The 14263-nt window shown below is 34.2% G+C and overlaps 1 protein-coding gene and 1 non-coding gene across 7 annotated transcripts in view; one reads left to right on the forward strand and one right to left on the reverse strand.

Annotated features, from left to right (window-relative positions):
* The window catches only part of DIAPH2 (diaphanous related formin 2), a 949436-nt gene that overhangs the window by 790108 nt on the left and 145065 nt on the right, over window positions 1-14263 (forward strand). The gene's annotated exons all lie outside the window — the stretch shown is intronic.
* On the reverse strand, window positions 6054-6160 carry LOC112835295 (U6 spliceosomal RNA). The gene has a single exon (XR_003211179.1). It is a non-coding gene; the product is annotated as a U6 spliceosomal RNA (small nuclear RNA).

Consider the following 14263-nt stretch of genomic DNA (forward strand, 5'->3'; position numbering starts at 1 on the left):
GGATTGGAAAGGATCCATCGGATTTAACTATTAGGAATTCAATGGTGACTTTACAAAACTAGTTTTAGGAGTGTGTTTAGGGGGTTGGAGTGAGAAAGGTGTAGAAACCAGATTGCATTGAGTTCTAAAATACTATTAATTTTTAAGACCATTTAATTTAGTGTCTTTTTTATCACTAAATGTGAATTTTATGATGAAACATATACCTATATTAGTTACATAATTTTTGGGTTTTGTTTTCTTTTTATTTGTGGAAATTAAATTTTGCTTTTGGGGCAGACATACATACATACTGTATAAGATCTAGGTTTGCATTAGGGAAGCTAGAAACAGAAGATTACTATGTGGTCTATCTTTAATTATTCTTTGACAACTAGAGAACAAATTGAACACAGACCATTTATGCTCTATACACAAAATTGTTCTAAGCAAGCACTGATGATGTTCTCTATAGAAATTTCCATCACTTTTGCTTGTCTTTTCTCCTACACAATATAATCAGCTCTGCTGCACATTTCTTCATTGGTGATCTCTGCAGGCCAGTAGGAGATAAGGTCAATTTCAGTTGATGTTTTAATGAGAATATGAATTTAGCAGGCTTCCTTTATATACTGGAATGTGGGATAAGTTCGGACAAGCAATCATTTTGCAGCAATAAATTTTTCTTGGTAGTTTTAATTCCATATCAAAAATTTATGGACATGCTAATGTTAGTAGTTAAGCTCACATAGCCACCTGCTTATTAAAATCCCTCAATTCAGGAATAAATGGTTGGGACCCTATATGTCAGGTGCATGAGACCACTCTAATATGAGCAAACATTGTGGATTTGTAACTACATTAACTGACAAGGTATTCATCAGACTGTAATAAGTACCTTAAATTTTCTGAAAAAATAACTGTTTTCAAAATGAAAGGGGAATAGTTGTTTAAATTAACTTTTCAAAATGAAAGGGGAATAGTTGTTTTAATTGGTGGTTGTGATTATGGGCTTATTTCTCTCATATGGACTCAGGAGTGTATTACTGTGTATGTTCCTAAACAGGGATAAGAATTTGTAAACTGTCCAGCCAAATTCCATCTGCTGCCCCAGTGGCAAAAGGCCGCTAGATGCACCTGGAAATAAATGTACTCCCTACCCATCTTTTAATTTTGTGAAACCTTTGGACACACTTCTCTTGTGTATTACAACTTCAACCTTACTCCTGGTAATTCTTTTCCTTGTGTCCATTAAAATGAGAAGAGTAGAAGGTAAAGGAAGAAAGGAAAAGGGCAGTAGGTATCTTAAACTCCATAGTACTCTTTTGAGATTCAAGTTTTTCTATTATTGATTGGTATTCTTTGCATTTGCAAAACCATGAGCTATGAAACCTTGAACCTAATATAGTGTTTCACCTATTCCAGGAAACCTTGTAAGGTTATGCTCAATGTCAACTCTCTTAAAGATATAGATGATACAAAGTGTTAAAATACTACAGGGCTTATAACTGTGTTTCACTATTAAAAGGTTATGATTTATTTTTAGCACCTAGCACATAACTCAGTATAGTACATGCTCTTGATAACTGCTTGTTGAATACTTCACAATTATCAAAAAAATTGAATCTAAATTAAATCCTTTTCAATATATTGTACCTGGAGCTATCTCTCAAGTTTGAAATTTAGGAGATGAAAGAAATAGAAATTTCATTCTACTTCACTGTAAATGGAATTCCATTAATGCTGAGTTTATTTTATGGGAAAACTCAAATGTCCTATGTGTGTTACCTTCACATGACCTTTCTACTAGTAATGTTTAGGCTTGACAAGTAAAGAAAAATTCTGAGTTTATATAAAAAAATATAACTTGTATGTCATTACTCTTATTCTTACATTCATTGTGCTTGCATTTGACTTCCACCTTTTTGTCATTCTCAACCCAAATAGCAATTTGTTCTACTCCTAATGCTTAAAGGGCAAAATTCCTAAATACTACTAGAGAAAATAGAAGAAAAACAGAGCATTTTGTTTAAGTTTTACATATCTCCTCATCAGTCTTTGTAAATATGCTCTATAAGACGGGAAGTAGACAGAATCTACTTTAGAACAAGTGTAAGTAATTAATTGCTTTTCCAGCTTTCTCACAGATTTACTCAGGAGAACAGATCTTCTGAAGTTTAAGGTTTTTATCTAGTATGTATGAGTATTTTAAGGACTTGAATTGTTTGTTTAAGGAACTTCTAGAATCTAGGATGATATTTTCCCTTTTCACTTGGGAAGGTTTTAGCTTGAGATTTCTTAGGGTTATTGCCTGTTCTATTGTTTGTCTTGCATAGATGGAGCATATAGCAAGCAATACAGTAATCTGTGGGCAATGAACAGGGTTTTTTTGTATTTCATACATTATTCACAACTCTGCAGTGATTTCAGAAAGTCAACGTATGTATGTACCAGACACAAAGAAATGAAAAAACACAAAAACAAGGATATGATTTTCATATTGTTTGGAAAGTTGATACTACTGTGTATGGATTTCATCTTTATTGAAAGTTATAATGACTGTTATATTTTTAGCAGACTTATCACTATGAATCAAAAGTGTGCATGTCTATCTTGTTAATGAACTGATTATCTTTAAATACTTGGAGTTAACCTATGAAGGGAAGTTTGTATCAAGAGGGATAAGCAGTATGACTGTGGATAATCTAGTGTTTATTTTAGTCATATTTGTGACATCATTTCAGTTGTCTGTATCAGTAGTATTTTAAGTGGCAGAGATAATGAAAGATGATTGTTTTGTACGTAACTGGATTTTATTGTCATCAACAGATAGTTGGAATCAAACATGCTTAAATTAAAAAGAAAAAGTTCTTTTTAAAGAATTTTTCTAATATGAAGTTTTCATTTTATGGTCAAAAATTAAATGAACTCTCATGTACTTAGAACCTTAAAACAAGTTTAGTTAATAGTTCTAAATTCCACAACATGAAGGCACCAAGAGGATGACCGTCCTTAGTGACTGGGATAATGGTTCAGTACAGAAAATAAATTTAGAAATAAAACAACATAATGAGTTTCTAGGAAATTATTAGAGGATGTTTTCAATGTTGAATTCAGGTAGAATTAGATTAGAAGAGACAAATGGGAAAAAAAAATCACATCTTGCCATTTGAATTTTTTTCAGTTGCCACAAACAGTATTGATCACTTTGCATGGTTCATTTAGAACTCCCTGGCAGAGGAAGATGCAAAGCACTGAAAAAGGATTATGGTCAAGTTGAATGCTGTCCACACAGATTCTATGCATTATAGATTATGCTTCAAGTTTCTTAACTTTTTTCCTATTTACCATGCTTTGTGGTCCTGGGCCCTTTGTACACTGCTTTCCTCACTTCCCTTCTGCTGCTTCAGAATTGTGTTTTATCTTTTTATCCCTCTTACAACATTGTTTCCCACTGCCATTGTCCCAATCTGATATTCCACATATTAGTTGTGGAGAAGAAAAACTGACAGCAAAAACGAGGAAATATAATTGTGTCAGCATTATTTGAAGTCTGTCTTACTTAAGTCTCAGCCTTCTATCCCTTTTAGGAAAACAAACAAGACTGACTACTTAGTGAATACATTCTTTCTTACTTTATGTAAAATTGTTCAGGTCTTGGTGTCAGGGAGGGGTCAATGAAGATATCTCAAAGGACAGAGAAAAGTTCCTAGATGAACGCTTGGTTCCCAGACTTTTTAGGATTATAATGTCATCACTGCTGGAATTTAAAAGTACTCCTGGTAGTGAGTAAAGCATGAAGCAGATGATGAACCTTTTGTATACTTGCAAAAATTATTTCATCAATTAGTATAGATAGTTGTGAAATGACTACCTGATTTTTTTTGCTCTCAGAACGTATACACTCTGGGAAAAAAAAAACATGAAAGGGACAAATAGCTTTTCATAAAAGTTCCCCAGACCACAATGGGCAGTTGATTACAGTTTGACAGGTATAAACGTATTCAATGAAAAGGAAAAAGTTTGGGATTTCAACAAGTAAGGTAGTTTAGTAGGTTTAGTACTTAAAAAAAATTTTGTCTCTCCAAATTCATTCAAATAATGTATTAGATTTTACTCTAATAGGTCATAATGAAGTTCTACACTAAGGAGAAATCTTTATAATTAAGGCATGTAAAACAAAATATTTTTTAAAAGCACTTATAAACTAATTGATATGTTATTTTTTCTCTAATCTGTAATGTCTTGAAAACATGTAGCTCTGTTCATTCACTTTTTTTTTTTTTAAACTTGTGGAGGCTAACTCCAGTAAAAGTGAGACTCTGCAGTGTGTTCACTTATCTGTTTTTCCAAACCAGAGCATTGCCCTTAGAAAGTAACATCTTTTATCAGTCATGGTTTTTTTTTAAGATTTTATTTATTTGAGAGAGCACGAGCACAAGAGAGGAACAGAGGGAGAGGGAGAAGCAGACTCCCCAGAGAGCAGGGAGCTCCTGGGGGGAACCCCCTTTATCCCCAATGTGGGGCTTGATCCCAGGACTTTGGGATCATGACCCGAGCCTAAGGCAGATGCTTAACTGACTGAGCCACCCAGGAGCCCTATCAGTCATGATTTTTAATCAAGTCACGTGAAAGCTTTTTTATTATGCATTAGGCATGACTTTTTAAACTACTACTTAACTTCCATTCTTCACCATCAAGTATGTTTTGTTCTCCTAGTTGATTTGGCTATGAAAGTTAAATATGGCAAAGTTTTCTTTAAAAATTGGAGGGGCGCCTGGGTGGCTCAGTCGGTTAAGCGTCTGCCTTCGGCTCGGGTCATGATCCTGGGGTCCTGGGATCGAGACCTGCATTGGGCTTAGCAGGGAGCCTGCTTCTCCCTCTCCCACTGCCTGCTGCTCCCCCTGCTTGTGCTCTGTGTCTGTCAAATAAAGAAATAAGTAATCTTTAAAAAGAAATAAATAAATAAATAAAAATTGGAAAAGAAGCTCAGTTTTGAAGTATGGCTTCTTTTGGCTTCTTTTCTGGGTTCTGTAACATGTGGAACATGTCCTGGCATAGTCGAAGGTAAAAAGAGTAGTGGTTGGGTAGAATGCATCACAGAATTTTATTTACTGTGTGTCCAAACCTGCTTTTGTACCAGGTAGCTATGACCTTTTATTCTAGCCTTAGCGCATGCGATTATTAGAGGGCACCATTTCTGAAATATTTTCTTTCTAATATTAGTTTAAGCAAATTTCCTTGCAGTGCTAACTCTTCTTTCATTTTTTTTTCCTCCATGTGCTGCTCCTTTCCATTAAGCTGCTAAATCTTTTGCAGAGGAATTAAATGCAATGTTTCTGGAAGCATGAATAGCTTGTGCCCTTTTCTGAGTGTTCTACTTCAGAAATATTGCAGCTGCAGTGGCATTATGTGCCTTCGTTTCTTCCCATTTCTCTCTGCAGGGAAGTTCCTGCTTTAAGGTAGACCCAAGCTCTTTTAAACCTGGAATTTTTCTCTTCTAAATGATATGAATGCTTCAGTCATGTTTTCTAAAGCACATTGTTTCTTTGTTCACTTATTTCACACATCAGTTGACTATGCAGCTTGTAGGAATAATGGGGAGTGGGCAAGAGAGTATAAATGAATAATGACAAATCAGTCTTTCCTATTAGGAAAACAACGCAAAGCAAAGGCTGTATGAATACAATCACAGTAACATGACTTTAGAGATGACACACGGTGCATTTGCTACCTGTGTATGTGATCCAGGGAATATCTCTACAGGCCATAAGATGTCAAAAATGCAACTAAAATGAAAACAAGCCACTGGTACATTTTTCATGATACTTTGTCATAGGACTACATTGCTTCACCTGAAAAGCTCTGATTTGACTTGGATTTGGGGCAGAGAGTGAAAGGATTTTGCCGTGAGTTGCCTTGTTTAGCCCGCTCCCTCCAATATATTTCTTTTATGTGATTCTATCACTTTGTTTTCCCATCAACTTGTCGTCTTGTTTTCAATCTGAACATCACACTATTTATGAAATGGTCACTGCTTTTGAAGTTCATTCTCCAGAGTTCTAACTTTTATTAAGAAGAAAATAATTTTCACAAATTTGCGTGTCATTCTTGCACAGGGGCCATGCTAATCTTCTCTGTAACATTCCAATTTTAGTATATGTGCTGCCAAAGCAAGCACGATAATTTTCCAAGAAAAAAAAAAACACAGGTTATTGAACAAATTAGTTAAGTCCCATTCAAATAATAGAAGGCAAACTTGACTTATTCAACTCTGACATCTAATTTGAATCTTTTGTACCTGCTGTTCTCCTGAAAGCTGCTACTACTTGTTAAATTTGAGTAGGAGAGAACAAAACAGAGATAGTAGAATATTACTTCTTTTCACTAGCTTTAAATTAATTTCAGATTACACAGAACTACATCTTCATTATTAAAGCGAGAAATTCAATATGTACTCCAAAGTGTTCTATTCTTCTAACTCCTTTAATAATGTCAGGATTCTGCATCAGACAAACAAGGGAACTAATATTTTCTTATGGTATAAATTCTTTTTCTTTCTAAGCCAACAAAGTTAAAAACTCTTTTTTCTCATGTTTATGACTCTTCTTTGGCTAATTGAAACAGAATTCATGTGAGTAATTTATATTACTGACTATCTGCCACATAAACATTCATGGAAGGAAAAATAAAGTTTTAAAATAAAAAGAAATAAGCCTGCTCTGAAAAGATTATATATCATTAACAGTTTTTGTCATTTATATTTTCCTAAATAAGCTAATTTTGAAACATATAAATGCATTAAGTTGGAAATAAATCTTATGCTAGCATTGGTTATGCTTCATGGTTAGCACTGGTGCAAGCTGGTAATTTAAAAACCTCAAATTTTTACTGCTATTTGTACCCAGCTGTGTCAGCTGTACAAATGATAAAATAGTCATCAAATATATATATAATATAATAGCTATTGTGCTTTAAATATCTTTGATGCTTTGACATTAACTGTCTCTCTCACCTTGGTATCTACTTTTCAAAAATCTATTACCCATTCCTGATACTGTTTAACTGGCGTTATTTGTCCTTTGACAGTACTGCATACTGTTGACGATATCTTTTAATTTGCTTAATTTTCTGACATTTTCTATGTTAATTTTTTGACTTTGGGATTTTTAAATGCCAGATTTGTGCTTAAGATAGAAAAACCCTCCACTAATAAGATTTGGTCATATCACCTAATACTAACACAGTTATCCCGGATGTAATAGGGAGAGATAAAGAAAGGATCACAGACAATAAATTTGCCCTGCTTTCTCCACAAAGTTGTTACTGCAAGCTTTAAGTCTCAGCTTTTATTGATAATATGAATATGGGTTATGTAAGGAAAGCTTATACCTATTTATAATAGCATTCAAATCTGGTTTTAGTAATTGCTTTAGGCCAAACCACTCCATAAACAGTCCCAAGGCAATTTGAAAATAGGTATTTGTTACATAATCTTTTTTATTGCATATGTATTTTATTTTATGATTTTTATAATTAAAGTAATAAAACTCGATAGTATTTCCTGGCTAACTAGCAGGTAAACAACTTTACACAAAATAAATGTATTTTATCTTGTGAAACAACTGATGGTCATTCAAAAGGAAGATTGTTAGGAACGGGTAGGAGAAGGTAGTATTTTCAATTGGTGACCAGGCTTTTAACAAAACAATTCCTGCTATAATCCTAGAGAATTTCAACTGACTAAATCCCCACTCAAATGACAAGCATAGAGTGAGGGCTATAGTCAGAGGAACAAAGGATGGGAGGACCTATATTTGAATGAATCCCCCCATGGTGCTCTTTAGAGGGACCCATTATGCCCTCCATTAGCACCTCTCAACATTGCTTGTGAAAATACTTGGCATTGAATGATGCTGTATGTCTTACATTGTACTTGCTAAAATTGCTTACGCAATTTCAATTGGCTATGGTATTTATCATGTTCTGTCCTCAGCATTATGTAGCATGGTTAAGCCTATAAAGCAGCTGCTTTTTGTGTGTGTGTGGATCAAATGATTGTTATGTATTGTGCAAATATCAGTTCAAGTTTCTTGAGTGCTGAGGCATCTATATGAAGGATAGTAAACTTTAGGCTTAAAAAAACAGACTTCTGTGCTATTCTTCAAGTTCAGCATTGCATGCATGCGTGTGTGTGTGTGTGTGTGTGTGTGTGTGTGTGTGTACCCATATATATATACATCAGTCCATCCATTGGTGAGCACAAATAAATCTGCCTTCAATGCTAATAGAAGTTGCACATGGGTATCAAGAGGTAAAAATCTTCTAAGATATTATAAAATCATGTTATATAGCTCAGTTTTTACAATGGTTCAAATATAGGGGGGCATTTGTATGTACCTCAAATTAGTATATATGCAATTTTTAACCTCAAATACCTTCAAAAATGGCTTTAGAACTGTAAACTTGGTTGGTTTCTTTTAAAGAATGTAGAGGTCTGGAGGATGAATATTAATTATAAAAACCTCTGAAAATTAGACTTGGTAAAATGAGCTGTGTTATATGAAACAGCTCCTGCTTTCATTGATCTGCTCTATTGTTTTTTAAATTTCTATATCATTTATTTCTGCTCTACTCTTTATTATTTCCTTCCTCCTGCTGTCTTTAGGCTTCATTTGTTCTTTTTCTAGCTCCTTTAGGTGTAAGGTTAGGTTGTTTATTTGAGATTTTTCTTGCTTCTCAAGGTAGGCCTGTATTGCTATATACTTCCCTCTTAGGACCACTTTTGTTGCTTCCAAAACATTTTGGATTATTATGTTTTCAATTTCATTTGTTTCCATGCATTGTTTTATTTTTCTGTGATTTCCTGGTTGACCTGTTCATTGTTTAGTAGCATGTTGTTTAACTTCTATATATTTGTGGTCTTTCCAAATATTTTCTTGTGGTTGATTTCTGGTTTCATAACATTGTGGTCAGAAAGGTGCATGGTATAATTTCACTCTCTTTGTATTTGTCGAGGGCTGTTTTATGACCTAATATGTGATCTCTTCTGGGTAATGTCCTGTGTGCACTTGAAAAACCTGTATATTCTGCTGTTTTAGGATGGACTGTTCTGAAAATATCTGTTAATTCTGTCTGGTCAAGTGTGTCATTCAAAGCTGTTGTTTCCTTGTTTCTTTCCTTTTTTTAAGGTTTATTTATTCATTTGAGAGAAAGAGAGAGAGCAAGTGGGGGAGGGGCAGAGGAAGAGAGAATCTTAATACATTGTCACAGAGCATGACACAGGGCTTGATCGTACAACCCTGAGATCGCAACCTGAGCTGAAACCAAGGTCAGATGCTTAACTCACTGCACCACCCAGGCGCCCCATCCTTGTTTATTTTCTATTTAGATGATCTGTCCATTGATATAAGTGGGATGTTAAAGTCCCCTACTATTCTATTATTATCAATGAGTTCCTTTATGTTTGTTATTGTTTTATATATTTGGGTGCTCCCAGGTTGGGTGCATAAAGAGTTATAATTGTTAGATCTTCTTGTTGGATTGTCCCCTTTATTATGATATAGAGCCCTTCTTCATCTCTTTTTACAGTCTTTATTTTCAAGTCTAGTCTCTCTGATGTAAGTATTGCTATTTCAGCTTTCTTTTGACATCCATTTGTGTGATAAATATTTCTCCATCCCCTCATTTTCAATTTGCAGGTGTCTTTAGGTCTAAAAAGAGTCTCTTGTAGGCAGCATAGAGATGGGTCTTTTTTTTTTTTTTCCATTCTGATAGCCTATGCCTTTTGATTAGAATGTTTAGTCATTTACATTCAGAGTAATTATTGATAGATATGTACTTATTGCCGTTTTATTACTTGTTTTATCATTGTTTCTGGAGATTTTCTCTGATCCTTTCTTGTCTTTGTCACTTTTGGTCTCTCGTTTGCACCCAAGGAGTCCCCTTTAATATTTCTTAGAGGGCTGGTTTAGTGGTCATGAACTCCTTTAGTTTTTGTTTGTCTGGGAGACTCTCTATCTCTCCTTCCATTCTAAATGACAGCCTTGCTGGATAGAGTATTGTTGGCTGCAGAATTTTCCCATTCAGCACTTTGAATAAATCATGCCACTTTCTTTGGCTTGCCAAGTTTCTGTAGAGATATCTGCAGCTAGCCTAATGGGTCTTCTCTTTTAAGTTAGGGACTTCTTTTGTCTTTTTCCTTTTAAGATTTTTTCTTTATCACTATATTTTGCAAATTTAATTACAATATGTCTTGGTGCTGGCCTGTTTTTGTTGGTTTTGATGGGAGTTCTCTATGCCTCCTGGATCTAGATGTCTGTTTCCTTCCCCAGATTAGGCAAGTTTTCAGTTATTACTTCCTCAAATAAGTTTTCTACCCCTTTCTCTCTCTTATTCTGAGACTCCTATAATACAAATGCTTTTCTTGTTTTTCTTTTTTTTTGGTTGTTGTTTTTTTTTTCTTTCTTTTTTTTTTTTTTACATTTGTGGAGTCACTGAGTTCCCTAAGTCTGTCCTCATGTTGCATAATTCTTCTTTCTCTCTTTTGTTCAGCTTCATAATTTCCATTATTCTCTCTTCAAGGTCACTAATTCATTCCTTTGCTTCTTCCAGTCTGTTATTCATTACATCAAACCTGTTTTCTATCTTATTTATTGCATTCTTCATCTCTGATTGATTTTTTTTTTATTTCTTTTATCTCTGTAGTAAGGGTCTCACTGATGTCTTCTCTTCTTTTCTCAAGCCCAGTGAGTATCCTTATGATTGTTGCTTTAAATTTTCCATCAGGCATGTTAGTTACATCTGTTTCACTTAGATCTTTGGCTGTGGGCTTATCTTCTTTCATCTGGGAAAAATTCCTCCATCTTGGCATTTTATGTAAGTCTCTGCCTTCTTTTTGTTAGAAAAGCCAGTTATGTCTGCAATCCTTCCATGTGGCTTCTTCTCTCACTTTAGTTGTGGAGTTTGTTCTGTCAGTCTTCAGATTGATTTCTGGGATATTTAGCATGATTTGATAGTTATCTAGTTGTGTTCATGGGACGAGACAAGCCTAGGATCCTTCTACTCTATTGTCATCCTGGTTTTCTAGGTTTTTTTCACCCCCAGTAAATATGAAACAACACAATAATATTGAGGTGGTAGGTATGTTGAGACCCACTCACAGCAATAAAGAGTGATCGCTAATATGCTGATTCCAGTGGAGGAGATGAACTAATCATCAAAGCAGATAACATCTTACAAAGAATTAGCATAGGATTCAAAACTAATTACAATTGGTCTTAGCTAAATAAAAGGTATGTATGTAGTTGTTGGAAAAATCAGAATGAAATGCATCAAAATATTAAGTCCTTGTAGCTATATCACAGTACTATGGGTGCTTTTTACTTACTTCCAACTTTTCATAATACTCTTTCATGACCGTGTGCTGATTATATCAGAATAAATAAATAGTATTTAAAACATTTTTTAAGATGAAAAGGAACTTTAAACACAGAGTAGTTCTGCTATATTTAAAGAAAAAATAGACACACCTTAAATATGCCCTGAGGACCTTGTTGGATTTAGAGAACAGCACAATATTTGATGTTAGTGATAATTATGTGAATCAGCAACAGTGTATTTTCTGTAGATTTTCTTTTTGTATATGCAGCAAAATGTATATTTGTGAAACATTTCTATACAAATGACTAAGATAAAAAATGACTAAGATAAAAAGTGTTGGTATTTAAAGTTTATAAATCCTCAACTATCCAGATCAACTCATTCTCTGAGGTTTCTGGATAGTGGAAATCTTATTTTATCTAGGTTTTTCTATTTTAAAATGAAATTGCTCTATAGCTATGTGTCCCATTAAATTATGCAATATTATTATATCTAAACTTCCTCTCCTCAGTGTCCATAGCTATTTATTGAGGCATTATTCTCAAATGCCCATGGAAACAAATGTTTAAGTGATTGTCTTTATTCTTCTGTAAATGGCCCAGTTAGATGTTAAAATATATCTTATTTTCCTCAAATGTGAGGTTTTTTGTTTGATATTGCCTTTGTTGATTGACCCTTGCTTTTTTGGACTTGCACAAAGTAAGAGAATAAATATTTACATATTTCCCAACTGTTGCAGATTATTAAAATCAAATCATAAATTATTCAAGCTATTTTGAAAGCTTCCTGAGTAAAAGTATATAACATAGGGAATACAGTATTTAGAATCATATCTCGCTGCTAGTTGTGTTACAGCTGAAGCAAAGTTGCTACTCAATCCTCTCCTCTTAAAGATAAAATCACACAATAACAACAAAACAAAATAAATGCCAGAAGTGAATTCATTTCCTTGTGGAAGAATCTAAAGTATTCTATATTCATCTGTTATGTATAAAGTATGCTTGTAGCATTATTTGAGTCTTCATTACTGCTTAGCAATCTCCTTATCTGTTGTTCACCAAATCACATGCCTTGGTAGTTGTTCCAGATTTATTCTATTCTCTCTAATCCCTCAAACTAAAACTTACACCCTACAGGCTCAGAAAATTACCTTATGTTCCAAGTTCCTTCATTTTCTTTCAGTACCCCTTCCTGAGGCCCACGTTGTACTCCTCATCTCACTCCTCTTATGCCCTTCAGAATCATGAGTTATCCTCTGTTTCTTTTCTTCTTAATGTCTTGCTTTAAATTGATTTCTTTTTCCTACAGAAATGCTGAGGTCTGTCTTGTACTTTAAAAGCAAAGTTCAGTGATAAATAAACCAAGTAATAAACGAAAATATATATCTCCAAGCTACTGTCTTATGTCTAGCTGGGGAGAAATGACATGGCCACACCAAAGAAGAGATATGTATATATCTATGTGTATATACAATATATGAATTTGTAAGCAATGACACCCATAGATGAACCTTATATGGTTATTGAGAACTTGCCTCTCCTGAGTGGTTGGTTTAATTGGAATTGCTTCATTTTTTTTTCTTAATCTGTTGTGAGGCCTTGATGGTTAGTCAAGGTTACTATTACTCTTACTCTTTATTGTGAAATTTTCAAATATATACAAAATAGAATAATATAATTAACCCAGCATCTAGCTTCAACAATGACCATTTCCTGGTCAATCTTGTTCTATCTATACTCCCACCCTTGGATATTTTCAAGTAAGTCCTAGACATACATTATGTTTTTTTCATCTGTAAATAATTCTATATGTATTCATAAAATGTAAGGATTATTTCTAACATAACCAAATAATACTATCATATATCATAAAAAATGTTTCCTTATTAACAAATATCCAGTGTTCACATTTCATGGTCTGATGTGCCCCTACCCCCTCCCAGCCCCAGTTTGAATCAGGAACTGAGTAAGATCTATTTATTATTGTTGTTCTCTTAAGTCTCTGTTTTAAACTATGATATCTGTCTTGTATTAGTTATCAATTGCTACATAAAAAATTACCCTCAAAACTTAGTGGCTTAAAATTACAAATATTACTACCTTAAGGTTTCTGTGTCAGGAATTTGAGAGCAGCTCAGCTGAATGATTCTGTCTCATTGTCTCTCTTCAAGTAGTGGTCAGGAAGTTGTCCAGGGCTGCATCTGTGGTCTTGAATCTGCTTTCCAGTTCATTTCTCCACCATATGAGCCTCTCTGGAGGGCTTTTTGAGTCTCTTACAATATGGCCGCTGGCTTCCCCAAGAGCGAGTGATCTAAGAGAGAGAGACAAAGAGCAAAGAGGAAGCCACAGTTCTTTCTGTGTACTAGCCTTGGAAATGACATAACAACACATCTGTCATATTCTATTGGTCATACAGACTAACCCAGAAACAATGTAGAAGAAAACTGCACCAGAGCATGAATACCAACGGTTGGGGATAATTGAAGAGGTCATCTTGGAGGCTAGATCTTATTCAGCTCTTCATCTCTTTCTTTTTTTAATTATAATATTCCATTGTTATTGTTGAAGCAACCAGGCCATTTGTCTCATAGAGTTTGTATTTTTATTATTGTATCCCAGTGGTATCATTTACATATATCTTTACCTAGCCCCCACCCCATATATTTTCTATAAACTTAGATATAGAAACTAGATCAGATTTGGGTTCCATATTTTTAAGCAAGACATCCTTATTGTTGTGGGTGTGTTGTTTTATAATGGAGCACATGATGGCTAGTTGACTCTTAGTGTATCAGCAGCCACTGATGATCATTACCTAGATCCATTAATCCAAGAGAATGATATCCTATCATTCCCTCTTTTTAAAAAATTATTTGTAATACCTCTTTGAAAAGAAATGTCCC

This window comes from Callorhinus ursinus, unplaced genomic scaffold, assembly GCF_003265705.2.
Source record: "Callorhinus ursinus isolate GAN/ISIS: 27379988/994484 unplaced genomic scaffold, GSC_fseal_2.0 scaffold67, whole genome shotgun sequence".
Lineage (NCBI taxonomy): Eukaryota > Metazoa > Chordata > Mammalia > Carnivora > Otariidae > Callorhinus > Callorhinus ursinus.